Source organism: Leuciscus leuciscus, assembly GCF_965113295.1.
Source record: "Leuciscus leuciscus genome assembly, chromosome: 8".
NCBI lineage: Eukaryota > Metazoa > Chordata > Actinopteri > Cypriniformes > Leuciscidae > Leuciscus > Leuciscus leuciscus.
Window position 1 is genome coordinate 39,785,658 of NC_138732.1, and position 25,885 is coordinate 39,811,542.

Genomic DNA, 25,885 nt, shown 5'->3' on the forward strand with positions numbered 1-25,885 from the left:
GATTGCATTAGTTCTCCTGTTTGACACAATCTTAAAGAGCTGTGTTGGAAAAAATGATCTGTTTTCTTGGGGAGTTTTTTTATTTTTTATTATATAACTGTTATTTATTACATTCAATCATCTTGCACATGTCACATGGCTATTGTCCAGAAAAAATCTGGTGATTTCCAAGTTACCGCCCATTAATGGGGATTTGAACTCTCATACTCTCATCATGTTTACCGGATTGGGTGGGCAAATAATCAGAATTCAAATTATAATAAAGAAAAATGAACATAACAGTTAATAATCACTTCTATTATCTCTGAGTAAATATTCTAGAATAACGTGTAGGAGAGCTCTCTTGCAGTGAGCTAGAGTGTGAGAAAGAAAGAGGTTTGAGTCTGAAACAGAGACTGACTAACCAGGAAACATGTCACACTTCTTATTCACTTGGTTGATCAGGAAAGCAAGGGGAAGTTCCTCCTTGTTATCCACAAGAGCACTGTGACCTCTTGGGCCACAGCTGCAAAACTAGATAGCAGACTGTGGTGGTTTCAACACCTTTGGGGCAAAAGGACAGAAAAAACATATTTTTATCATATAGACAACACATGATGGAAAATTCTGGTATTATACCTCAAATCACAGAGACACATGTACTCATGCAGATTAGTATCTGAGTCAAGATGTTCTTTTGGACATTGTAGATGTGGCACAAAAATATACTTTATAATTTAACACTTACAGAAAAACTACCTGTTATAATAACATTCAGTTGTAAGTCATTTATAAGTGGTTAGTTAATGATTAACTAATCATTTATGAAACATGACTATGCGTTTCATAAATGTTTCATAAATTGTTATTTTTTTGTATGTATGTAGCAATTAGGCAAGGCAAGGCAAGTTTATTTATATAGCACATTTCATACACAATGGCAATTCAAAGTGCTTTACATAGAAGAAATTAAAATAATAAAAAGAAATAAGAATAATTAAAACAGTTTAGAAAAATAAAATGAAATACAGTACAGTACAGTCGGACGAACAGTGCCACAGTGCTCATTCAGTAAATGCATAGCTAAACAGAAGTGTTTTGAGTCTGGATTTGAATGTGACCACTGTAGGAGCACATCTGATCTCTTCTGGAAGCTGGTTCCAGCTGTGGCTGGCATAATAGCTAAAAGCAGACTCACCATGCTTAGAGTGAACCCTTGGTATTTCTAGCTGATATGATCCTAATGATCTGAGTGATCTGTTGGGTTTATATTCAGTGAGCATATCTGCAATGTATTGAGGTCCTAAGCCATTGAATGATTTATATACCAGTAATAATACTTTGAAATCAATCCTAAATCTAACTGGGAGCCAGTGTAAAGACCTGAGGACTGGTGTGATATGTTCATATTTTCTGGTTCTGCTCAGAATCCTGGCGGCAGCGTTCTGTATGAGCTGCAACTGTCTTATGGTCTTTTTGGAAAGGCCAGTGAGGAGTCCATTACAATAATCCACCCTGCTGGTGATGAAAGCATGCACAAGTTTCTCTAAGTCTTGTCTGGAAACAAAGCATCTAATTCTTGCAATATTTTTTAGATGATAGTATGCTGATTTAGTTATTGCTTTGACATGACTACTGAAACTAAGGTCTGACTCTAGTGTCACACCAAGATTCCTGACTTGATGTTTAGTTGTTTGACCCCTGGAGTGAAGGTATGCGTTCACCTTGAGAACTTCATCTTTGTTTCCAAATGCAATGACTTCAGTTTTATCTTTGTTTAACTGAAGAAAGTTTTGGCACATCCAACTGTTGACTTCATCAATGCATTGGCACAGGGAGTCAATTGGGCTGTAATCGTTAGGCGATAGGGCTAAGTACAGCTGTGTGTCATCTGCATAGCTGTGGTAAGCAATTTGGTTCTTTCTCATTATTTGGCTCATTGGGAGCATATACAGGTTGAACAGGAGTGGCGCAAGAATTGAGCCTTGAGGGACTCCGCATGTCATGGATGTCCACTCAGACTTATGGTCTCCTATACTCACATAATAACCTCTCCCATCTAAGTATGACCTGAACCATTTTAGGACTATCCCAGAAAGCCCCACCCAGTTTTCCAGCCTGTCAAGAAGTATGTTATGATCGACAGTGTCAAATGCAGCACTGAGGTCGAGTAGTACCAGCACTGATAATTTGCCTGAATCAGTATTTAAGCGAATATCGTTTATTATCTTTATGAGCGCTGTCTCTGTGCTGTGATGCGGTCGGAAACCAGATTGAAAATTGTCAAAGTATCCATTCGAGCTTAAGAATTTGTTCAGCTGATTGAAGATAACTTTTTCTATGATCTTGCCTATGAAAGGAAGATTTGAGATCGGTCTATAATTGCTTAATATGGTCTTATCCAGATTGTTCTTTTTCAGGAGGGGCTTGACAACTGCAGTTTTCAGGGAGTTTGGAAAACTCCCAGAGAGAAGTGAGGCATTTACCACTTTCTAGAAGATCTGCTTCTAAACTGTTTAACACACTTTTGAAAAAATATGTGGGAAGTGTGTCAAGAGCGCATGTTGATGTTTTAAGGTGCTGTACGGTTTCTACCAAAATTTTGCCATCAATTGTATTGAAATCAGACAAAGTTACTACTTTTTCAGGTGGTCTGATCTGTCTAACCTCAGTGCAACTCAAGGATGTGCTGATCACCTTTCTGATATTATTGATTTTGTCAGAGAAGAAAGAAGCAAACTCACTGCACTTGCTGTTTGAGAGCATTTCACTGGGAATCTGGCTTGGGGGGTTTGTCAGTCTCTCTACAGTAGCAAAGAGAGTGCGTGTGTTGTTTAAATTGCAGTTTATAATATTTGAGAAGAAAGTCTGTCTAGCTTTGCCTAGTTCCATATTGAAAGCATGAAGGCTGTCTTTGTAGATGTTATAATGGACTACAAGCTTTGTCTTCCGCCACATGCGCTCTGCTTTTCTGCATTGTCTTTTCATATTTTGCACTGCTGTTGAGTTTCTCCAAGGTGCTTTTTGTCTGCCACTCTTCTTCCTGACTTTCACAGGAGCAATATCATCAATTGCACATTTAACTTTTGAGTTAAAAGAATCAAGGAGAAAATCAACAGAGTCAGCAGATATGCTTGGTGTTAAGGATATAGCCTTCATAAATAGTACACTAGTGTTCTCATTTAAGCATCTCTTCTTGACAGACACAGATCTAGCTTCAGTGGCAGGAGAGATCAATATATCAAAGAAAATACAGAAATGATCAGACAGTGCTACATCCTTAATAACAATCGATGAAATGTTTAGACCCTTACTGATAAGTAAATCTAGAGTGTGTCCATGATTGTGTGTGGGTCCATGTACATGCTGAGTCAGATCAAAAGTTTTTAAAACAGTTTTGATTTCTTTTGCCATTTTGTTTTCTGCATTATCTATGTGAATGTTAAAATCTCCAGCAATGGCAAAACAGTCAAGCTCTGAGGTAATTGTTGATAACAGTTCTGTAAATTCCTCAGCAAAGGCTGGAGAATATTTTGGAGGCCTGTAAATAATGATGAGTAAAATGCGTGGAGCACCTTTTAATACAATACCCAGATATTCGAAAGACGAGTAGTTCCCAAATGTTATTTGCTTACATTGATAGATATCTTTAAAAAGAGCAGCTAGACCCCCACCTCTTTTAACAGCTCTGCAGACACTCATAAAAGTAAAGTTAGGAGGGGATGTTTCATTTAGGATTGTTGCACTGCAGCTGTCTTCTAGCCAGGTTTCATTTAGAAGCATAAAATCCAGGTTGTTTGTGGTTATTAAGTCATTGACTAGAAGTGATTTATTTTTAAGTGAGCGGATGTTTAAAATTGCTAACTTAACAGTCTTACTTTTTTTCCCTACACCAATCTTAGTTAGACGTGCAATAGGCACCAGATTAGTTGAGTTTGCTGTACGGCTATTGAAGGCCTTAGACTTTCTATCTTGTAATAGAACAGCAATAGAGAAAGATACAGGCACACTGGGTTCCCGCTTGTTCTGTAAACATTTGAGAAAGTTACTGTTATCAAAGCGGGGACCCGACACATATCACTGAGAGCTGGTATCAGTTGTTTTTGGTTCACCTCGAGCAGATGGAGGAGGGTGTGGGCCCTGGCGTTGTGGTAGAGGCCGAAGAGCTCTCACAGAGGCAGGGGGAGGGTGAGCTGGGCCTGCAGGCTTTGGTGGTAGCGGTGCCCTACGTTTTTTGGTTGATATCTGGGGGCTTGCAGCAAAAGAGTGGGATAGTCTGGTTCCAGCATGCACCAGTTCTTCCATTTTCTGTGAGAAGCACAGTAGTGGAGTTGCTGGCGAGAGTGAAAAAGTGTCTGGTGAAAGGGGCTGTTGCTCTGGTGTTATAGGAGGCTGTGATATGCTGTCCTGGCTTCCCTGGCTGTTTTCCAGGAAGTCGTCCTTGGGTGCTGAATCTTGGAGCAGTTCTGATGTGTCTGTCTGTGGTGAGCTCTGTGGGCAGGGCTCAGCTGAGATTGTGTCCGTGAGCAGAGGTTGTTGTGGCTCAGTGGTGTTATCATTGTCCTTGTGTGATGATGTCACAGGTCGGGGTGGAGCGCCAGCGGGCCGCCCATCCCTCCGCTTGCGTGCCGCCCCTGAGGAGCTGACCGTGGACACGAAGGAGACGGACACAGAATTAAAAATAAATGTTCTTTATTAAATAAATAAAATAGTTTCTCTTCAGCATTAGTAGGCTCTTCCAGCATTAACAGGCTCTTCCAGCATTAGCAGGCTCTTCCAGCATTTGCAGGCTCCTCCAGCATTAGCAGGCTCTTCACTAGCATTAGCAGGCTCTTCACTAGCCTCAGGCAGAGATTGGAAGACACGTGCAACTCACAGCATTAACAGGCTCGTCCAGCATTAGCAGGCTCTTCACTAGCATTAGCAGGCCCTTCCAGCATTAGCCGGCTCTTCACTAGCCTCAGGCCGAGAGAGAAGTGGATACAGGTAACTCACAGCATTAGCAGGCTCTTCCAGCATTAGTAGGCTCTTCACTAGCATTAGCAGGCCCTTCCAGCATTAGCCGGCTCTTCACTAGCCTCAGGCAGAGAGAGAAGTGGATACAGGTAACTCACAGCATTAGCAGGCTCTTCCAGCATTAGTAGGCTCTTCACTAGCATTAGCAGGCCCTTCCAGCATTAGCCGGCTCTTCACTAGCCTCAGGCAGAGAGAGAAGTGGATACAGGTAACTCACAGCATTAGCGGCTCTTCCAGCATTAGCAGGCTCTTCACTAGCATTAGCAGGCCCTTCCAGCATTAGCCGGCTCTTCACTAGCCTCAGGCAGAGAGAGAAGTGGATACAGGTAACTCACAGCATTAGCGGCTCTTCCAGCATTAGCAGGCTCTTCACTAGCATTAGCAGGCCCTTCCAGCATTAGCCGGCTCTTCACTAGCCTCAGGCAGAGAGAGAAGTGGATACAGGTAACTCACAGCATTAGCGGCTCTTCCAGCATTAGCAGGCTCTTCACTAGCATTAGCAGGCCCTTCCAGCATTAGCCGGCTCTTCACTAGCCTCAGGCAGAGAGAGAAGTGGATACAGGTAACTCACAGCATTAGCGGCTCTTCCAGCATTAGCAGGCTCTTCACTAGCATTAGCAGGCCCTTCCAGCATTAGCAGGCTCTTCACTAGCCTCAGGCAGAGAGTGGAGGATACATGTACTCACAGCATTAGCAGGTTCTTCAAGCGTTAGCAGGTTCTTCACTGGACTCAGGCAGAGAGAGGAATGGATACGTGTAACTCACAGCGTTAACAGGTTCTTCACTGGACTCAGGCAGAGAGAGGAATGGATACGTGTAACTCACAGCGTTAGCAGGTTCTTCACTGAACTCAGGCAGAGAGAGGAATGGATACGTGTAACTCACAGCATTAGCAGGTTCTTCACTGGACTCAGGCAGAGAGAGGAATGGATACGTGTAACTCACAGCGTTAGCAGGTTCTTCACTGAACTCAGGCAGAGAGAGGAATGGATACGTGTAACTCACAGCGTTAGCAGGTTCTTCACTGAACTCAGGCAGAGAGTGGAGGATAATGGTAATTCCCCAATGCAGCTGTAACTTCACAGGGCTCAGGTAGAGAAGAGATTAATGAACAGCTGTGACTGCGAGTGAACAGCAGAAACAATTCCCACACTCGCATATCCACCACACACTGTAAGATTTCACTCGTGCTCATTTCCACAATAAAACTGCAATTCAACAGACTCATGGTGCTACCAAGGCTTACACCCGCAATCCAGCCGAAGTCTTCTCTCTCCGTCTCTCTCTCTCACTTTCTCTCTCACTTTCGCTCTCTCTCGCGGCCTCCCGCCGCATCCGCGGCCGCGGCCGCTCACGTGCTGCGTGCCTCACATCCTCTCTCTCTCTCTCTCGTACCTCGCGCCCCCTTCTTCACCGCCAAAGTGTCCTTTTATGAGCCACCTTCCTCCTCCATGTCCCAATTGCTAATCGCCTCCCTCATCTCTCACAGCTGGCACTCGTTTCGGCTTTCATTACCCCGCGATCGACCATCACGTCCAGACCGGAACCGGCCCGGTGTCCCACCGGAAATGCTCCGACGGGGAAACGAGTTCTAAAAAAAGGTTCCAGCCTTCGTCACCCCGTGACATCCTCCCCCACCAATCCGCTCCAGTCCCTGGAGCGGGATGCTGAAGGAAAGAGAAAAAAACGACAGAACAGAAACAAACAAAACAAGGAGAGAGAAAAAAAAAAAAACTGGTCGCCATACCTTTGGCCCACGGTCGCTCAACTCAGGGCGGCATCCTGCCGACTACGCCAGATGTCTGTCACAGGTCGGGGTGGGCCAAGCCAGACTGCGCTCACCCCTAAACCACTGTCACCCAGAGGAGCGTATCAAGGAGGAGGCAAGAGGCAAGAGTAAAAGGAATGGCAACTTTATTTTCTATTAAAAAGCAATTAAGAAATCCTAATCTAAAATTCCTTGTCTCCTTCTTCCCAGGAACCCGGAACAGCACCGCCGCGGGTTTGGACCGGCGAGAATCTCAGGTGAGGACCACAGGTGAGTAAGGATATCAAGGCTCACTTCCTTCACGGACTGGTGTCAGACTCCCAGTGGGAAAGCGTTGGACAGGTGCGTATCACAAGTGAGTAGAGAGAACGGGGATCACTTCCTTCACAGGTGAGTGTCAGACTTACAGTGAAAGGGCGTTCGACAGGTAAGTGTCACAGGTGAGTAGAGGGATCACGGCTCACTTCCTCACAAACTGGTGCCAGACTCACAGTGGGAGAGCGTTAGACAGGTGGATATCACAGGTGGGTAGAGGAATCACGGCTCACTTCCTCCACAGACTGGTGCCAGACTCGCAGTGGGAGAGCGGTAGACAGGTAAGTATCACAAGTGAGTAGAGGGATCACGGCTCACTTCCTCGCAAACTGGTGCCAGACTCACAGTGGGAGAGCAGTAGACAGGTGAGTATCACAGGTGAGTAGAGGGTTCAAAGTGCACTTCCTTCCCAGACTGGTGCCAGACTCACAGTGGGAGAACGTTAGACAGGTGGATATCACAGGTGAGTAGAGAAATCACGGCTCACTTCCTCCACAGACTGGGGCCAGACTCACAGTGGGAGAGCAATAGACAGGTGAGTATCACAGGTGAGTAGAGGGTTCAAAGTGCACTTCCTTTCCAGACTGGTGCCAGACTCACAGTGGGAGAGCAGTAGACAGGTGAGTATCACAGGTGAGTAGAGGGATCAAGGCGCACTCCCTTCACAAACTGGTGCCAGACTCTCAATGGGAGAGCGTTAGACAGGTGAGTGTCACAGGTGACAGAATTGGCTTCAACAGCAATACAGTTCTCACATGGGTTGCAAGAGATGGATAACTTCACACCATGCAGGTAGGCTTCAGGGCTGCAGCAGCCTCAAGGTCACAGACAGAGCGGGGTTTCTCTAGAACAGACAGAATCAACTTCAACAGCAATACACAGTTCTCACATGGGTTGCAGGGGACGGATAACTTCACACCATGCAGGTAGGCTCAAAACTGCAGCAGACTCGGGTCGCAGGCTGAGCGGGACTTCTCCCGGACAGACAGAATCAACTTCAACAGCAATACACAGCTCTCACGTGGCTTGCAGGGAACAGATAACTTCACACCATGCAGTTGGACTTCAGGGCTGCAGCAGACTCCAAGTCACAGACAGAGCAGAGCTTTCTCTAGAACAGACAGAATCAACTTCAACAGCAATACACAGCTCTCACATGGGTTGCAGGGGACAGATAACTTCACACCGTGCAGTTGGGCTTAGGACTGCAACAGGCTCAAAGTCGCAGGCTGAGCGGGGCTTCTCTAGGACAGACAGAATCAACTTCAACAGCAATACACAGTTCTCAAATGGGGTGATGTTATCTCGCAGAGGTTCTTCTTTCTAGACACCGCACGTAGATGTAAGCAATCTCACTCAGCTCTCACGGTAGATAGTAGACCCCCAGGACGCATGGGCGGTTGCACAGCAATAAAGATATTCTTCCACACACACACACTGCAATCCAACTCTAAGCATGCAATCGTGAGGGGAAACGTCAATTTAAACACTGCAACTTCACTCTTCTAGTGCGCATAAGGCCAGCACTCACCCGCAAGTCCTGGTCTACCGCACTGATGATCGCCAGGGGCGGACAGAACACTCGAGGGATTTTTCCTCGCGGTCACAGACGGACTTCACTTCGCTGAACTCCAATCGGGGAGAGGAGGTGAGAGATCGACAAAGAATCAGTATTCCACTCGGTGAAGGGTGTACACATGCTCCAAACACTTCAATCCAATACCCAATTTAGTGGAGAACACAATGCAATTATGAGATTCAGTTTGTTAACTACTCATCTCTCTCTTCTCCAGCTCAGTCAGCGCGTTTCATTCCTCTGGGCCGTCCTCACGTCCTCTCAAACAACGCTCCTCTTCCTTCAAGACAACCCCTCAACTGCAGTGCCCATAACCAATTCCCCACGAGAGAGAGACCACCAACGATCGGGGGGAAGGACGATCCAGATCAACAGGGCAGAAGAACAACACAGCACCACAGCATGGCACAGTCCACCCAGCCTTCTCCTCCTCGTGTGTTTTATCCTCTCTAAAAGCGGGAGTGGCCTCAATCAGACGCTCAGAGTGAAGTCCCTACACCTGTCGCCAATCTGCCGTTTAGTTGTCATGACGACCAACACTCATACAGATCTGGAGCTGTTTGTCACCCCGTGACAATATGTCAACATCATGTCCATTCTGAAGTGAAGTCCTGTGGTCATTCATAATGTGTCCTGCAGAAGGATGATTGAGGGAGAAGTAGATATTGTCCTTTAACACTCTTGAACCAAGTTTGTTTGGGTGATGGCCATCCCGATGAAATAGTTGTCTCTGACTCCAGAAGAGATTGAAGTTGTCAATGAAGTTTACTCCTTTTATATTGCAGGTTTTTTGCAGCCATGTATTAATCCCAAGCAACCGTGAAAACCTGTTTGTCCCTCTTGCTGGGAGTGGTCCACTGATGAATGTCTGAACTTTCAGTTTTTTAAGTGTTTCAAAAAGTTCATTGAAATCCTTCCTAAGGAGTTCTGACTGCTCTTTATGAATGTCATTCTTCCCCACATGAATGATGAGTCCATTTGCAGTCTTATGTTTCATTAGAATGTTCTGAAGTTCCCTGTTTATATCAGAAGTTGTTGCTTGTGGAAGGCAGCATGTAGTTGTATCCCTGCTGCTAATGTTTCTGATTATGGAGTCCCCCACTATCAGAGTCCTGGGCTCGGCTGTGCTCTGAGCTGAGTGCCGCTGTCTGCTCGACCTTGAGCGCCAGCTAGCATCAGTGTTAGCTACTGGCTGATACAGTCTGTGTTCGATCACATTCATCACGTTTGGGGATTCCTCATTTACATTCATTAGTACTTCAAATCTGTTCTCAAGATGTATAGGTGTTGGTAGGAGACCAGTGTTTACAATCTTTGTCAGAGCTGTATCTGGGGTAGAGGATGCTACTGCGGTAATATGTGAGGCTCGTGACAATCTGATGTCTCGAGTGCCTTTGGGTCTCGCTCCGTTTGTGCCATCGATTTGTAAGTCGATCGGCTTGTTTCTCTACCTGTCGAGGAGCACTAGTTTCATGGGACTCACCGGCTATATGCTGAGGGTGTCCCTGACGAAGCTCTGTTGTGTGTTCCGTCTGGTTTGGTGGTCCCGTAAATAACTTTGTTTCAAGAACTGCAATCCTTTGTAAAAGTCTGTGGCAGTTAGTGCAGCAAGTAGATTCCAGAAGAGGCATTTTCTCTCTTATCCTTGTAGGCAGTTGTGTTTTCCTTTCCCCGGAATGTAAGCTGGTCGGGTAGAAGAATTCTGTGTTTTTGTAGTAATCCAAACTTTGTCGTTTGAGCACTGTGCTGATTTGCTGAAGTTAAAATTAGGTGATACAAGGAGCTAAAATTATAAAAGTATAGAAGATAAAATATAAAAGCGATAGAGCAAAGCGCGGAGCAGTAAGCAAGAGCGTGCAGAAAGAGAGTGCAGAATTAGAGAGTGCAGAAAGTGTTGTAAATGCCTTGAATACACGTACAGATAATTTGTAACAGGTAAGTAACAGTGATCAACACAATGATGTGTAAACGCATGAATAAATCATTTACAACACTTTCTGCATCTCCTAATCTAAAGTGTAAACTATTCATCACTTGTAAATGTGTTACACTTCATTCGTAGATTACCACTTCAAGAATCAATAAGGCATAAGATCTACAAATCTTATCTACAAATGATTCAAGTTACAATACCAAACAGAACAAAAGTAGAGATTATATTGGTCTCAACCTTATTCATTTTTCCCACAGAAATTATTACCTTTCTAATACATTTATATCGTAATATTAATAATATTATTTATTATAGCATGTATTTATGATTATCAAAATTTGGAAATATTATTATTATAATAACATTTAAAGGAAAATTCACACGTGTGATGCCTTAATTATATAGCCTGGCTCCGCCCTCCTACGTACTTCCGCTCAATTTTCATTTTCCTTCAGTACGTCGTCTGGGTTTGCGGTATATTCACGGGTTTTCTCCAACCAATTTTTTACCGGTCCAATCAGCGACCAGTCCAATCAATGGCTGAGAACGATGACGTTAAGGTCGTGCGCTAGTCGTGCGTCACAACCAAACGTTAGCGATTGGTTATGGCAGATCCAGAGTGGCTCTGGGCTGATCCAATAGTTTTAATCTTCCGCCTTCAAGGAAGTTAATGCTTGTCAATGGACGGTGGCCAGACTCTCTGTACAAATGAAATATACGAAATTTTGGCAGGACCAGGCTATTAATTATATTGGTTTTATAGTAAATGTCATATGTTTAACTTTGCTTATATATTTTTTTATGGAATATCACCGGCAGAAATTAACTTTCCCATTAAGAGCCAATATTTGACCCCTTAAATTGATTTCCAGGGGCATTTTTTTCTTTCTAACTATGTTCTAACAATTTTTTTCTAACCATGCATGTACACTGCAACAGCATAAATAATGTTATGAGATCAATTTTAGCATCTCTAAATTTGGCATTTAGAGACGCAAAAAAAAAAGATAATATTTTTAATTATGAAATTAAAACCGCCAGTAGGTGGCGCCAAATCACCGTCTTAATGAACGAGTCATAGAAGCATTCATTCAACTGATTTGTTCTAAATGGCAGATTCATTCTGAAACTAAGCAACTAGGTCACTGAATCACAAAAACCCCGGATTCGTTCAGAAACGCATAACTCTTAACTCTTTTTCTGTGGCTTGTTTGGAACTATTGTCATTGGAGAAATAGAGCAAAAACAGAGAATATTTTGATTACTGAACTGTTGTATGAAATCATTGTCACATTTGCAATTGTACTAATATTCTGGAAATATTGTTTAATATCATATAAAAAACAACTCATTCTAGGGCCATTTTTTCCAGCACATCTTGAATTGTGGGTGCATTATTCTGCTGGCATTCTGCTTGTTTTTCGTCATTGGAAAAAGCGACATATTTGGCATTAAAGCACTATGATTTGAAAGAAACTGTGGCAAATGTCTGAATTTATGCACATTATACAAAACATATGCCATCATTAATTGTCATTTGAATCTATTGACAGCCGCCCTTAAGCTACATTTGAAAACATAATTGTGTATAAAGAGGCATGCTGTTTTGACCACTATTCTCTCTAGATTTAACGTTAGTCAAATTAACTATACATAACAGGATAAACAAGCCATAGCTTACTTTTAGAGGTGGTGAATGAAGTTTGAGGATGTGATGGTCATGTCCGATATCCCTTGCCAGTTATTATGCATACAGCAAATCTTCTTTTATGAATATGGTCAATTTTGAAGTGTTTATATCCAAAACGAAACGATGCTGGGAGATTTTTTGTATTTAGTGCACTCACCGCACTGTATGTTTATCTTTTTTTCCTGTGCTTGTGCAGCATCACGCAATCGCTCAGAATCTGATGACTGGCGTCAATGGTTACGTTGCTTTCATTTTGTTCATCAACTGATGTTGCGATGATTTTTATAAAAATGTATAAAGTCATTCTCGAGTCATACAGTTCAAGTCAAGTCTCGAGTCATTGGATCTCAAGTCAAAGTCAAGTCAAGTAATGTTCTTAATTTAGTCAAGCAAGTCCCAAGTCCTTGAATTTGTGACTCGAGTCAAGACATTTGACTCGAGTCCCACATCTCTGGTTCACGGGAGTGCCTGGAATTCCTTTGGCCCTGAGGAAATCACTGCGATCGTGGGTTTGACGGACAACACTGGGAGATGAAACACACTCTTCATACTGGATACATTGATATAGCCCAGCTTGATCGAGGGCAGCCTGTGGCGCGTCGGGGACCCAGATCAGTGTCCCCACCTCCATCACTGGACACCGGTCGATGAAATGTCCTGGGTCCCCGCAACGCCAACAGGCCGGCCCGGACTTTACCGCCGCCCTGGCGGCAGGAAGCGGGTCAAGCGATTGGCGTGGAGAGAGCGGCGGTACACTTGGTGGAGCGAAGAACCCACTGGTCGAGCTTCATCCTCTGGGAGGAGCCCTAGGCGCGGCCGTCGGTTCAGTCGAAGTCCCCGTCCTCCACCTCGGCATCGGTTTCGGCGGGAGCGCTCCACGTGACCTGGGAAGTGGAACAGGTTTAGGGGAGAGGGAGGAGAGAGAGGGAGAGAGAGAGAGAGAGAGAAGCAGATGGAAGGGGTTCGCCGACCCCTGGGCACACCACCATCTGGTCCTCTGCCAGCTGGATGGCCTGGTTCAGCGACGTCGGGCGGTGGCACTGGACCCACTGGGCAGTCTTACTCGGCAGTCTAGCCACGAACTGCTCCAGTACCACACGATCGATCACTCCCTCGACGTCGCTTCGGTCGGCCATCAGCCATTTGCGGCAGGAGTCCCGGAGCTGCTGTGCCTCTTCCAGGGTCAGTGTCCTGAACCTCTGTCGATGTTGTTCCAGAGTCCGACCGACCCGCTGGAGGATGGCACGCTTGAGATCTTTGTAGACCAGGAGATTCTGGACTGGCAGTTGGTGTGCGGCTACCTGCGCCTCCCCGGACAGCAGAGGGATCAGCCGCATTGGCCAGTCCGTGGTGGGCCATCCCCGATTCTCCGCGAACCTTTCAAATAGATCCAAGAATGCCTTTGGATCATCTTGAGGACCCATTTTGTTGAGTGGCAGCGGTGATGAGGTGGGTTTTTCTGGGGGGGGGGGGGGGGTGGCCCGAACCTCCCGGTCTACCAAGCTCCGGAACAGCTCACGGTCTTCATGCTGGGATCGGAGGAACGCCTCGAACAGCTTGTCTTGCTCCTCCTTTATCGCCAGCAGGTGTTGATGTTGCTCCTGATGAAGACCGGCGAGCGACTGGATGATATCCGCAAATGGCGTGGCTGGCGGGGTCTGCATGGCGGCGGCGATCTTCTTCCCTCCCGGGTCTCGGCACCAGTGTGATGAGGTTCAGTTCGTTTATAAGCAGGGAAGGAAGAAGACAGGGGTCGGCGTAACTGGGATTCTCGTTTATTCACGTGTTCAAGAAAATATAAACAAAAAGGTGCGCACGTAGCGCGTTCACCGTGCGGAAGCACAGCACAAACAAAGTCAATAATTCAGAATATCAATTGACGATCTTAGCAGTAAAGCAGCACACGAGGTCCCAGTTCCTCCCTCTCTCTCTCTTTCTCTCGCCCGCTCCGCTTATATCCGGTCTCTCCACGCCAATTACTGCAATCAGACACACAGGTGTTCATCATCTGCACTTGACCTACTTACTCACCGCTCGGCTCCCTCCTCTCTCTCCTGCTACAGACTCTGCAGAACCACACCCCCCTCGCCACAATTTTCAACATCATTCAGAGAAAGTAATTATTTTATGTTATTGTAATGATATGAAATTACCAAAGAATATAGCTAAACTAATGAAAATATGTTTACTGTTTACATATTGAATAATTCAGGTGAATTGAATATATAGGGTTTAAAAAGGAATATTTCTGAATTATTGGCATACACTTAATATAACAAAAGCATGTTAGTTTGGTTATGATAATTTGCTATGTGAATTAAGAAACTGATGTATTTCCAACTTGATTTTTTAACATTCAGACATTTTCATTAATAAACAAATTAACTCTAGCCGAAAAAAAGAAAATCATATTAAAAGACATGAACTTTTTTCATTTATGCAAAATGAACTTGAAGGCTATCTTTTCAATTTCACTTTTCTGACCACATTCAACGAGACAGGCAAAGTACTTTTAGAATAGAATAGAATAGAATAGAATAGAATAGAATAGAATGAGGCATTTATATAGCGCTTTCATATGTACTACTGTACACCCAAAGCGCTTTACAATCATATCAGGGGATCTCTCCTCAATCACCACCAGTGTGCAGCATCCACTTGGATGATGCGACGGCAGCCACAGTACAACGGCGCCAGTGCGCTCACCACACACCAGCTATAGGTGGAGAGAGGAGAGAGAGTGATAGCGCCAATTCAATGTAAGGGAATTATTAGGAGGCCATGATTGGTAAGGGCCAATGGGTGGAAATGTGGCCAGGACACCGGGGTTACACCCCTACTCTTTACGAGAAATGCCATGGGATTTTTAATGACCACAGAGAGTCAGGACCTCGGTTTTACGTCTCATCCGAAGGACTTTTGATCCTCACACTCTGCCAGATCTGAGTATCCACTTTGACCTTCATTGATTTCCAATGCATGGGATCCAACGGTGATTTATTAACTCCTCTTGTTTTTATCAGATGGATGAGAATAGAGCAGCCATGTACTCTGATCAGGGAAAATAATTTTCAGCACACTGCCTTGGCAACCATTACCCCCAGTCTCTATCAGCTGTGGAGATGTAAGCTTGTTAAAAGTTTCTCCACTATTCTTGCTTAGAGCCTCGATTCTGTGGCCGGATGTACTTCGAGCATTGCAGTACAGTGTGTTGTCTATGATCTCAGCCATCTGACACTCATTAGACTCCAGATGTATTCCATATTTGTTCTCCTACATGCCAAGTGCTTCCTTTATCATCACTGTAGAATGCAAATGCACGTGATTCGAGGGAGGGACAACACTTTTTGGAATCAAAATAATATGCATATGCTGGGCAGTGTTGGGAAAGTTCACTTTCTACATGAACTAGTTCAAAGTTTAGTTCACAAATTTTAAAATGAACTAGTTCAGTTCATAGTTCAAACTTCAAAATTTTGAACTAAAGTTCACAGTTCCAAAAAATGAACTAGTTCAGTTATTTTTTTCCATATGTTGCTGCGAGCTATTATTTTTCAAAATTATTGCCACAGCCCATATAAAACCACAGACAGCAATTATGTTATCAGTTTTAACACTGAAACTATGCGTCAGATTTCATCTTCATATCCAATTTTAAAATCCTTATCCAACCAGGGTTTACATAGCATTGAGGGTAGGGTTGCCAACTAAACAAATGCGGGACAATCGTGCATGGTTCTTTACAGGAAAATGAGGGACACTCAAAATATTTGTAGGCTATAGGCTAGGCCAACATAACACAGGCCTATATGTCATTTCAGGTTCGTATGTGTTTAAAAGGTTTTCAGACAACACATTTGTTTTGATTAAAGTCATATAACACACAAACCATAGTTCAAAATAATAGCATTTATCTGAAATAGAAAGCTTTTGTAATTATACACTACTTTTAAAGAAATTAAAGAAATGAATAGCCTAATTTTATTCAGCAAGTACATTTATAATGTTATTTTTTTTTTTTTTTTTTTTTATAAATTTGCTTTGAACCTTTATTCATCAAAGAATCCAGATATATTTTTTTTTACATTAATAATAATCAGAAATGTTTCTTGGCCAGCAAATCACATCAGTATATTATTCCCTCAGGACGATTTCATGCTTTCTTGCGTGGCTGGATGTATGTTGGACTCACAATAATCACGTTGTTTGAATTCGTTAAAACTGATTTGCCGAAATCAAAACCCAGTCGTACAGTGAAAGGGATTTGCCGTTAGCGCGAGTCCGGATTCAGTCATACATCAGTGGTTAGATCAGCGTCAATAAACGGGACAACGGAGGTTCCGAACGGGACAAATACATTTCTATAGAAATCTTGCACCCTTTTGAACGAAGTTAAACTGAGAGAGCGTGCCGTTCACAGACACCAGAATGAACGAGTTCACAGTAACGTTCATCAGGCAGTAATAGAGTACGTTCAGTTCACGTTCGCCCAAAATATGAACGAGTTCATGAACTATCATTCAATGAACGCGTTCAGGCACAACACTGATGCTGGGATAATCAGTCTCCCGTTCTTCATTTGAACACCATGTCCTGGTCCAACAGCAAAGGTGGCCCAGTTTTTCTCCTTTTCACTGATCTTTCATCTTTCAAGTTCGTAATATGACTCCAGCTTATGCCACTGTCCTTACTGGTTATGTAACAAAGTTGTGCCTGGTTCTTTTTTGCTTTTATTTGATCATTTTCAGAGACACCAATGGGAACGCAAATAAAAAAAACAGGAAGAGTGTATCAGAATCTTTCTCATAGACCGGATATGGATTCATGCTGCGGTGGTTGAGTAGAAGAGCTGATTTGAGCACATGAGAAGGATGAACACTGTCCCACTGAAATGAAAACCATGACATCATGTGAAAAGAATCTATGAAATAGTTCAGTTGTGAAGAAAATTGTCTGTTATGAAAAATATTTTACGATTTTGGTTAAACGTGTCTAGTACCTCAACTTCCTTCTTGTCATTCTTCCACAATCCTCTTCTCATCACAAACACATCTGCATCAATGTCGTCAGGAGTTTTCCGTTTTTTCAGCGAAGGCAAGGTAGGTTTGTTCGGCACTGATATAGATGAGAGCTGGAATTCTGTACGTCACATGCTTATTATTAACTTCTGCCTCCTGTGCGAATAATGTTTCTGCTGGTGTGTCGTCAAGAGGAATTGAATTGCTGTTTGAAGATGTATTGTTACCCATTGTAAAATTCTAGCCCTATAAACAGAAAGAATAAATAGTAGAGGTATCAGTAACAGTATCACTGTGCACTTCAGCCACGTGTATGTATGAATTACATTGCTTGAGAGACCAACTCAAATCAAATCAAAATTATTTTAGACCTTTTCTAAGAATTATGTTGGCTTGATAAAAAAGACTTTCATTGAGGGGGTCAAAACTTTTATACAATAACCCTTTTAGGCCTGGTTTCACAGACAGGGCTTAGATTAAATCAGTATTAGGCCTTAGTTCAATTGACCTATTGGTAAGCCCCTCCCCTCGAATGCAGATGAGCCAATGGCAGTTGAGTATCATTTGTACAGGGACCAGAACTCGGACATCTTTAGATTTTTAGATTTTCAGCGCCATAGAGAAACATTGGAATTTGTCCAAATTGATCAAACACATCTTGGGACAAGGTGACATTTATGACATTTAAGTAGCTTTTATACACATAAAGATTTGTCAGTGCAATTAAGTTGCTTTCAGTTTAAACAGCTCAAACATGCATTTTAGTCTGGGACTAGCTTAAGCCTTGTCTGTTGAACTGGGAAAATTAGTAGCTTTTTTCCTCAAATATCTCTCACTAGCAAAGTCTAGCAACTGGCTTACACTGTAAAAAAAAAAAATCATGGGTCTTGTCCTTTTCATTAAAAATATTGTGTATATTTTATTAAGAAAATTTTGGTTTAGTGTTGTATATAAATGTAGGGACTCCTTAAAATATGCCTTGTTTTGAAAATTGCAGAGTATTCAAATATCTACATTTAATTTTTTTTGTTTATTTCACTGTGATGTAACTAAATGTACCAACATACTTTGTTTCTTTATTATTTATACGGTTTCCATTACTCAAATAAGCTGTTCTGTCGAACTGAAGTTTATTAATGTTGACCAATCAGCATTGAGATTGTTTAAAGTTTACGGACGCAAGTTGCCTTACGTTACTTTATAGAGACGACAGGGAAGGAGATCGCACATGGCGAAAAGAGTGCAGCACATGTCTTCGTTCTAATGAAAGTGAGCGTCATTCTTGGAGACTTCGCTACTTCTGTTAGTACAGGCCCAAAGTGACAAACAGAACTTTCATCCACTCGATTTTGATTGTTTAAAGTGTGATTTTTATTTTGCTGTGTTATTTAGTATCATTTCAACCCATTCTGCCGTTGGGTTGCGCCATCTGTTTAATGCATTAACTGTGGGATATTGTGGCGGAGACATTCGCATCAAGGACCGGACGACAGCTGCATCATCAAGGTCACAAGAAGCACTTCCAAACGACTCTCAACAGTGTTTGGGGGACGAGTTTAGTCGCAAGCTGCCCTGTTGTTGCGTTTGGACTGGACTTTCACCCCGCTGCGAGGCTGCATGACTGTTCTGTTCATGGCTTGTGCCGTAAGTGACCACTTTTCATTGCTTCGTCATTTCCTTGGATGAAACGTAAGTGAACTCATCTCGAAAATGCTTTGGATGTACCGACTTAAAGGGATGGTTCGGAGTAAAATCTACCTAGGGTCCTTTGCACGACTTCCATGTGTGTAATTCCCAAGGGGGTAATCCATCACCCGGAAAGCGTACCTTCCCTGGGGGCCGCCATTGATTAGCAGACCATCACCTGCTGTTAGCATTCCATTGACTCCCATTCTTTTTGGCGTCACTTTGACAGCGAATAACTTTACATCTGAGGCGTTTAAAGACTCCATTTGTCCATTGTTTATTTCTAAAGAAACACGACAAGGTATAAAAGGCTCCATTACCTTGTATCTTACGATATGGCCCGGTAGAAGCAGTTTTTGTAAAAATTGGCTAATGGTTGCGTCATAACCACGCGACCCTCTGTCACACAGTAGAGAGATTACCGTAGAGACAGGAGGAGAAGCTTGCAGGCAATCGGGGGGACGTGGAGGCAAAATGACAAAGTAATTAATCAGAATACTTAGCAAAAGTTGCTCCTGCTCCTAGATCATGGACACCTCCTACTCACACTCTCCGTCTCTGCAAGTTTCGGAAGGGAATGATTCAGATTTCTCTTGGTACAGCTACTAGAAGACAGACGGGTTGCTCATGTCACATCTACGTCGTCAAGCTCAGTTTGAGTCTGGCTCAGCCATCAGGAAGAGAGAGCTTCTAATTGACTTAATTAACTAATTAACTAATCTTTCTATCTTTCTTTCTATCTTTCTTTCTATGTATCTATCTATCTATCTATCTATCTATCTATCTTTCTTTCTTTTCAACTAATCTATCTTTCTTTATTTCTAACTAATCTATCTATCTATCTATCTATCTATCTATCTATCTATCAATCTTTCTTTCTTTCTTACTAATCTTTCTTTCTTTCTAACTAATCTTCATTTCTTTCTTACTAATCTTTCTTTCTAACTAATATTCCTTTCTTTCTAACTAAACTTCCTTTCTTTCTAACTAATCTTTCTTTCATTGAAACTAATCTATCTATCTATCTATGTATTATTTATCTATCTTTCTAACTAATCTTTCTTTTTCTTTCTAATTAATCTTTTTCTTTCTTTCTAACTATTCTTTCTTTCAAACTAATCTATCTGTCAAACTTAAAACTACTTTAAACTTCAAACTACTTTAAACTTCTTCAAACTCTCTGGTCTGGCATTCTCAAGCCAACTAAAAGTTTGTCTCAACAAACTTTTTTTTCTAGTTTCATAATGAGCCTAGTTCAATGACTGACTAGCCCCTACACATGAAACCCGACTCAGGTCTGGGTGTGTCACCTAAGTTGAAAACACTTTATTATGGCTTGTTACTGTGGGCCTTGGGGTGTCCCTAGGCTCCTCTTAGGCAGCCAGTTGCTGATAGTTGCCGCCAAGTCATCTGATTGGGCCACGCCTCAGAGGCGCCTGGCCATAGGATGTGCAGTTACCGCAGCACAGCCAATGAGCGAGCTAGACGCTCTGCAACTGCACTGCGTTTTAAATTATTAGCTTCAATATTTCTCAAGGAAAGGAGTTTCCCCCACTGCGTATTAAATACGCAATACTCGTTCCCTACTCTCTGGGAACCAAGGTTACGTTAGTAACCAAGTACGTTCTTGAAACAGATCAGTTAAATTATCCATTCTCAAATATCTTGATGGAAATTTCACAAATATTACGTGTATTTTAAATAAATAATTGTTTAGTCAAATACTAAATTATTTAGGTAAAAAAAAAAAAAAAGAAATATAACTGGAAATTTCAGACAAAATTAACTGTTGGATTTTTTGTCAATTATTTTGGTACGTTCACCTCAAACTATCAAGTAAATAATATTCAGAGATTTTAATAAGTTAATAAAGTTAATTATTACTGTGATATTTACTAGGCCACTAAACTATTTTTTAGAGTGCACTCTTTAAGGTCACAGAACTCTGTTTTATCTTGGGATGCCCATCCTGAGGTAACTCGAGAGAATGTCAGCTCAAGTTTGAATCCAGCCTTTTATGAAGATTTCAGATGAACAACTCCTGTGAAGACTTCAGATGACACAAACACTAAATCAACATGCACAAATGAATGCTATATTTTCTAAATGTCATAATCATTTGTTAACAAACAAGTATTCATTCCTTCAATGAGCTTCTTGTTTCTGCATTAAATTATTACATTGTTTAAATGAATACATTTTTAGCTAACTGTGACTTTGTATATGTACATTTCTGAAATACTTGCCCCTGATAACAGATTGTATATTGTAATATGGACTCTGTAAAATTGCATTGAAATGATGTGTATTGTGAAAAGCACTATACAAATAAATGTGAATTGAATTGTTGGCAATAGACTTCATTGATGAGTATGGAAAATAACAGAAGAGAACCCATTATGTGTGATTCTTATTCATACATTTTAAAAATGAGGAAACACCATGTTCATGTTTATTCTAATATCTTTGCCACAATTTGTTGTACAGTTCAAATAACCATCCATGGAAAACTTTGCATTGCACAAAAGTATGTTTTTAGTTTTTTCCATTTTTTCTTTTTCTCTTTATATGTCTTGCCACACTGGGACAAGCTGGGATGATTCAGAGTCAACCACAAACATGGAAAAATGAGAAAAGTAAAGTACAATCTTGATATTTGTTTCTCAACTTATCTTTTGCTTAATCTTTTGAACTTCCACTCAGTATTTTCAAAGACATTTCTGATCTTTCAGTGCTGAGAAAGGTGAGAAATTTCTTTTAAACTCAGGAAAGATGTTTAGGGTTTTGCAAAAGACACTCAACACACACACACACACTCTCTCTCTCTCTCTCTCTCTCTCTCTCTCTCTCTCTCTCTCTCTCTCTCTCTCTGAAGGGTGTGGGGTTCTTGCTTTTTGACATCTAGACATTAGTCTTTTGAGAAATACGTTGTTGGAATGTAATGAAAAACGTGCTTGAATTCTGGAAATGGTAGGGAAAAGACTGCAATACGAAAGACGGATAGATTGCATTAGTTCTCCTGTTTGACACAATCTTAAAGAGCTTTGATGGGAAAAAATAGTATGTTTTTTTTCTGGGAGGGGGGGGGGGGGGGTGGATGGGGTTGTATTATATAACTGTTATTTATTACATTCAATCATCTTGCACATGTCACATGGCTATTGTCCAGCAAAAATCTGGTGATTTCCAAGTTACCGCCCATCAATGGAGATTTGAACTCTCATACGGATCCATCATGTTTACCGGATTGGGTGGGCAAATAATCAGAATTCAAATTATAATAATGCTCGTTTTGTGTCATTTCTTTCCTAACCAAGCTTAAAGACGTGTTAAAGGGATAGTTCACTTTGAAATTACATTTTGGTATGTTTTAGCTTACCTCAAGGGCATCCAAGATGTAGGTGTCTTTTTTGTGTACTTACGATGGGGAATTGTTTAATTTGGACTTCCCTGTGCATGCTCTTTGAGACAGTGACCATAGACCTGCATTATATGACTGACAGACAAGAACGGTTTGACTTAAAAATATCAAAATTGAAACTACTGCGGAAAAAAAGACACCTACATCTTGGATGCCCTTGAGGTAAGCTAAAACATACCAAAAATGAATTTCAAAGTGAACTATCCCTTTAACGTGCGTGTGGAGAACGTCTGCACGTCTGAACGCAATACTTAACGTGCCTTGGCTAATTTAAAAATAGCGCAGGTACTTTTATGCAGCTACTTGAATGATGTATTAATAAATGACTAAGTAACTGTATTTTTATGTACATTTCTGAAATGCATTTTCTGTAAAGCTGCTTTGAAACAATATGTATTGTGAAAAGCGCTATACAACTAAATTTGAATTTAATTGAATTGAATGGACTTGTCTTATTTGAGACACTGTTCGAACAGTGTGGGCTAGAGGATTTAATAATTTAAGCTATTATTAAATTAGATGAAGTAATTTTCAGCAGAGAAAATCACATTAATAGCTATTTAACATAGGCCTAGTTTTTAACATCCTCGAAGAATATTAAGAAAATACTATTTAGGTTTAATACATAAAAAAACTAAAACTAATCTCAACAGTGAAAAGCTTTGAATGTATTTTGCAATATCAATTATGCACGAGCATGCATGGGAATAGGAAATAGGCTATAGGCTACAATAATAATAATAAAAGCTCTATAGTAGAGTGGATGCATTACTTAATTATATTCTGAATTTCTATGTTATAAAAAATCGTTCTATGAACTTCTAGCAAGCTCATTTAAACCGAGTTGTAAATGCCGAAATGAAAGGAGGCTAAATAAATATTAAACTACTAAATATCAATATAAAATTGCCAGTAGTTGGCGCCAAGGCCCTGTTCTATTGAGATTACTGGTTGATGTTCAACCTATTCTTTCAAAAACACTAATATATTTTTAACACCCACACAACTACTCCTTTCAGACAATTGCAGTTGTTCTGCTGTGGCGCTGTTTGGAACTGTATTTTCATCGACTATTGTGTGAAATGCCAGTCATTAATATATTGTTTATTTACAGGCATTCTGGTTTTCTAAAAACTGCTCATTACAGAAACATTCAAACAAATATTTACAAATTTGTGTTTTACTTGGTATTTTTCCTCAACTTGTCTCAGTTGGCAATTCATTTTCATTATATTTAAAATATATATATATATATATTTCTGTTACTCAGAAGTGAAACATTATGTGAATTTAAAGTGGCTGCGTTATAAATAGAAATATGGGTATAGCCTAATGTATGTGCTGTTGTTGGTTCCCATGACATGCTACATTTTAACGTTTTAATGACAGTGTCTTGGCTATAAATTTTGCATTTCACTAATGAAAGGGAATGTAAAGCATTAAATCAACCAGGTCTCTGAAATAGCTCAGAGGTGCATCTCATGAAGCTTCATTTGACAAGCATACATTGACAGAGCACAACTCAGTGTCACACATTTAGATAATGGAAGAACAACACAGAAACAAACAGGGTCAACAGCCGTGAAGAAGAGGAGTAATGATGTGGAAGGGTACGGGGGCAAAACACTGAAAGAGGTCAAGATTGTGGACATGTTTCTAATGAAATAAGGACACTATTGCAGACAATGTTATCAATCATGACCTTACAATGACTGAGGTGGGTCAAAAGGTAAAGCCGAATGTTGGAGGAACAACAGTGTCTTCAACCATTCAAACGTTTGTTGACCAGACAGGTGTGTAATCAGACATTGTTTTCAGTACTGTAATACTGCATACGTACTCCACTTGCATTTTACATAATACTATAATACAGTAAATATACTTTATAGAGACAATGTAACACACACACACACACACACACACACACACACACATACAGTGTGTGTATGTATATGTATATATATATATATATATATATATATATATATATATATATATATATATATACATATGTATGTCATTGTGATATAAAGAATATAAATATAAATCGTAGCCATAGTTTAAATCTGAAAATACTGAACACTGTTATATTGTATAACATGTACTTCATTAACTGCGAAATTGTTAAGTGAATGCTTTTTACTGTACTTCTTATTTATGTAACAAACTTTATTTCCCAGGATTTAAATATTTAGTGTAGATTATTGTGTGTGCTTAAAAGCAGAGTAAAGCTATGGGTATCTCATGTAGACAGGAATAGGACCATCATGCAGGCAATGCCATAGAATAAAGCAGTCATACTCTGACCATTTAAGTCTATTATTCTGTTATTAAAGGGATAGTTCACTTTGAAATTATTTTTTGGTATGTTTTAGCTTACCTCAAGGGCATCCAAGATGTAGGTGTCTTTTTTTCCGCAGTAGTTTCAATTTTGATATTTTTAAGTCAAACCGTTCTTGTCTGTCAGTCATAATGCAGGTCGATGGTCACTGTCTCAAAGAGCATCCACAGAGTCCAAATTAAAACAATTCCCCGTCGTCCAAATTAAACAATTCCCCATCGTAAGTACACATTGATGGCCTAAGACACGAAACGAGCGGTTTGTGTGAGAAAACGAACAGTATTTATATCGTTTTTACCTCTTATACACAGCCATGTCCAAGTGATCTGATCTGACGTGTACGCAGACTGGTGCATAGATATATACACTAGATGTCGCCTTAAAGACATTCGTTCCAATGAACTGCCGTAGACAAGGCGACATCTAGTGTATATATATCTATGCACCAGTCTGCGCACACGTCAGATCAGATCACTCGGACATGTCTGCGTATAAGAGGTAAAAACGATATAAATACTGTTCGTTTTCTCACACAAACCGCTCGTTTCGTGTCTTAGGCCATCAATGTGTACTTACGATGGGGAATTGTTTAATTTGGACGACGGGGAATTGTTTTAATTTGGACTCTGTGCTTGTGTTTTGAGTCCGTGACCATAGACCTGCATTATATGACTGACAGACAAGAACGGTTTGACCTAAAAATATCAAAATTGAAACTACTGCGGAAAAAAAGACACCTACATCTTGGATGCCCTTGAGGTAAGCTAAAACATAACAAAAATTAATTTCAAAGTGAACTATCCCTTTAAAAGATTCTACAAATGACATTACAAACTCTTCGTTTTGACATAAAAATAAATTTTAAATCAGTCATACATTTCACTCATTATTTATCTTGTGTTAGTGGAATATAACTTTTCCAAAGATGCAGAACCCCCATACAATACAAATCTGTAAGACATTTAAAGCACTTAAAATATTTTACAAAAGCAAATGTATACTATATCAAACATTGCTCCTTTCAGAAATTGTTAATGCATTGAGCCCTCAATGTACAGGAATAAATGACCCAAGACTGAAACTTCCTACAAGTATATCAAGGAGTGGACATGGCTAATGAGCAAATAAGTGTCCCTCTGCTG

At 41.1% G+C, this 25,885-nt stretch overlaps 2 long non-coding RNA genes and 1 pseudogene across 4 annotated transcripts; 1 reads left to right on the forward strand and 2 right to left on the reverse strand.

The window, feature by feature from the left end:
• Positions 1–1,585: 1,585 nt before the first annotated feature.
• On the reverse strand, positions 1,586–24,340 carry LOC309505177. The gene is made up of 2 exons (XR_014208355.1): positions 24,306–24,340; positions 1,586–2,618 (listed from the first exon to the last, which is right to left on the reverse strand). It is a non-coding gene; the product is annotated as an uncharacterized lncRNA (long non-coding RNA).
• Positions 4,779–6,617, forward strand: LOC309505116. Of its 2 annotated transcripts, none has more exons than XR_014208291.1 (3): positions 4,779–5,547; positions 5,587–5,771; positions 6,012–6,617. It is a non-coding gene; the product is annotated as an uncharacterized lncRNA (long non-coding RNA). The 2 variants fall into 2 exon arrangements; XR_014208292.1 differs by having other exon boundaries at positions 4,779–5,193; positions 5,233–5,771.
• Positions 16,545–17,654, reverse strand: LOC309505298 (sialidase-3-like; annotated as a pseudogene). The gene is made up of 3 exons: positions 17,277–17,654; positions 17,089–17,163; positions 16,545–16,916 (listed from the first exon to the last, which is right to left on the reverse strand). The product of its transcript is annotated as a sialidase-3-like (transcript).
• Positions 24,341–25,885: the final 1,545 nt, after the last annotated feature.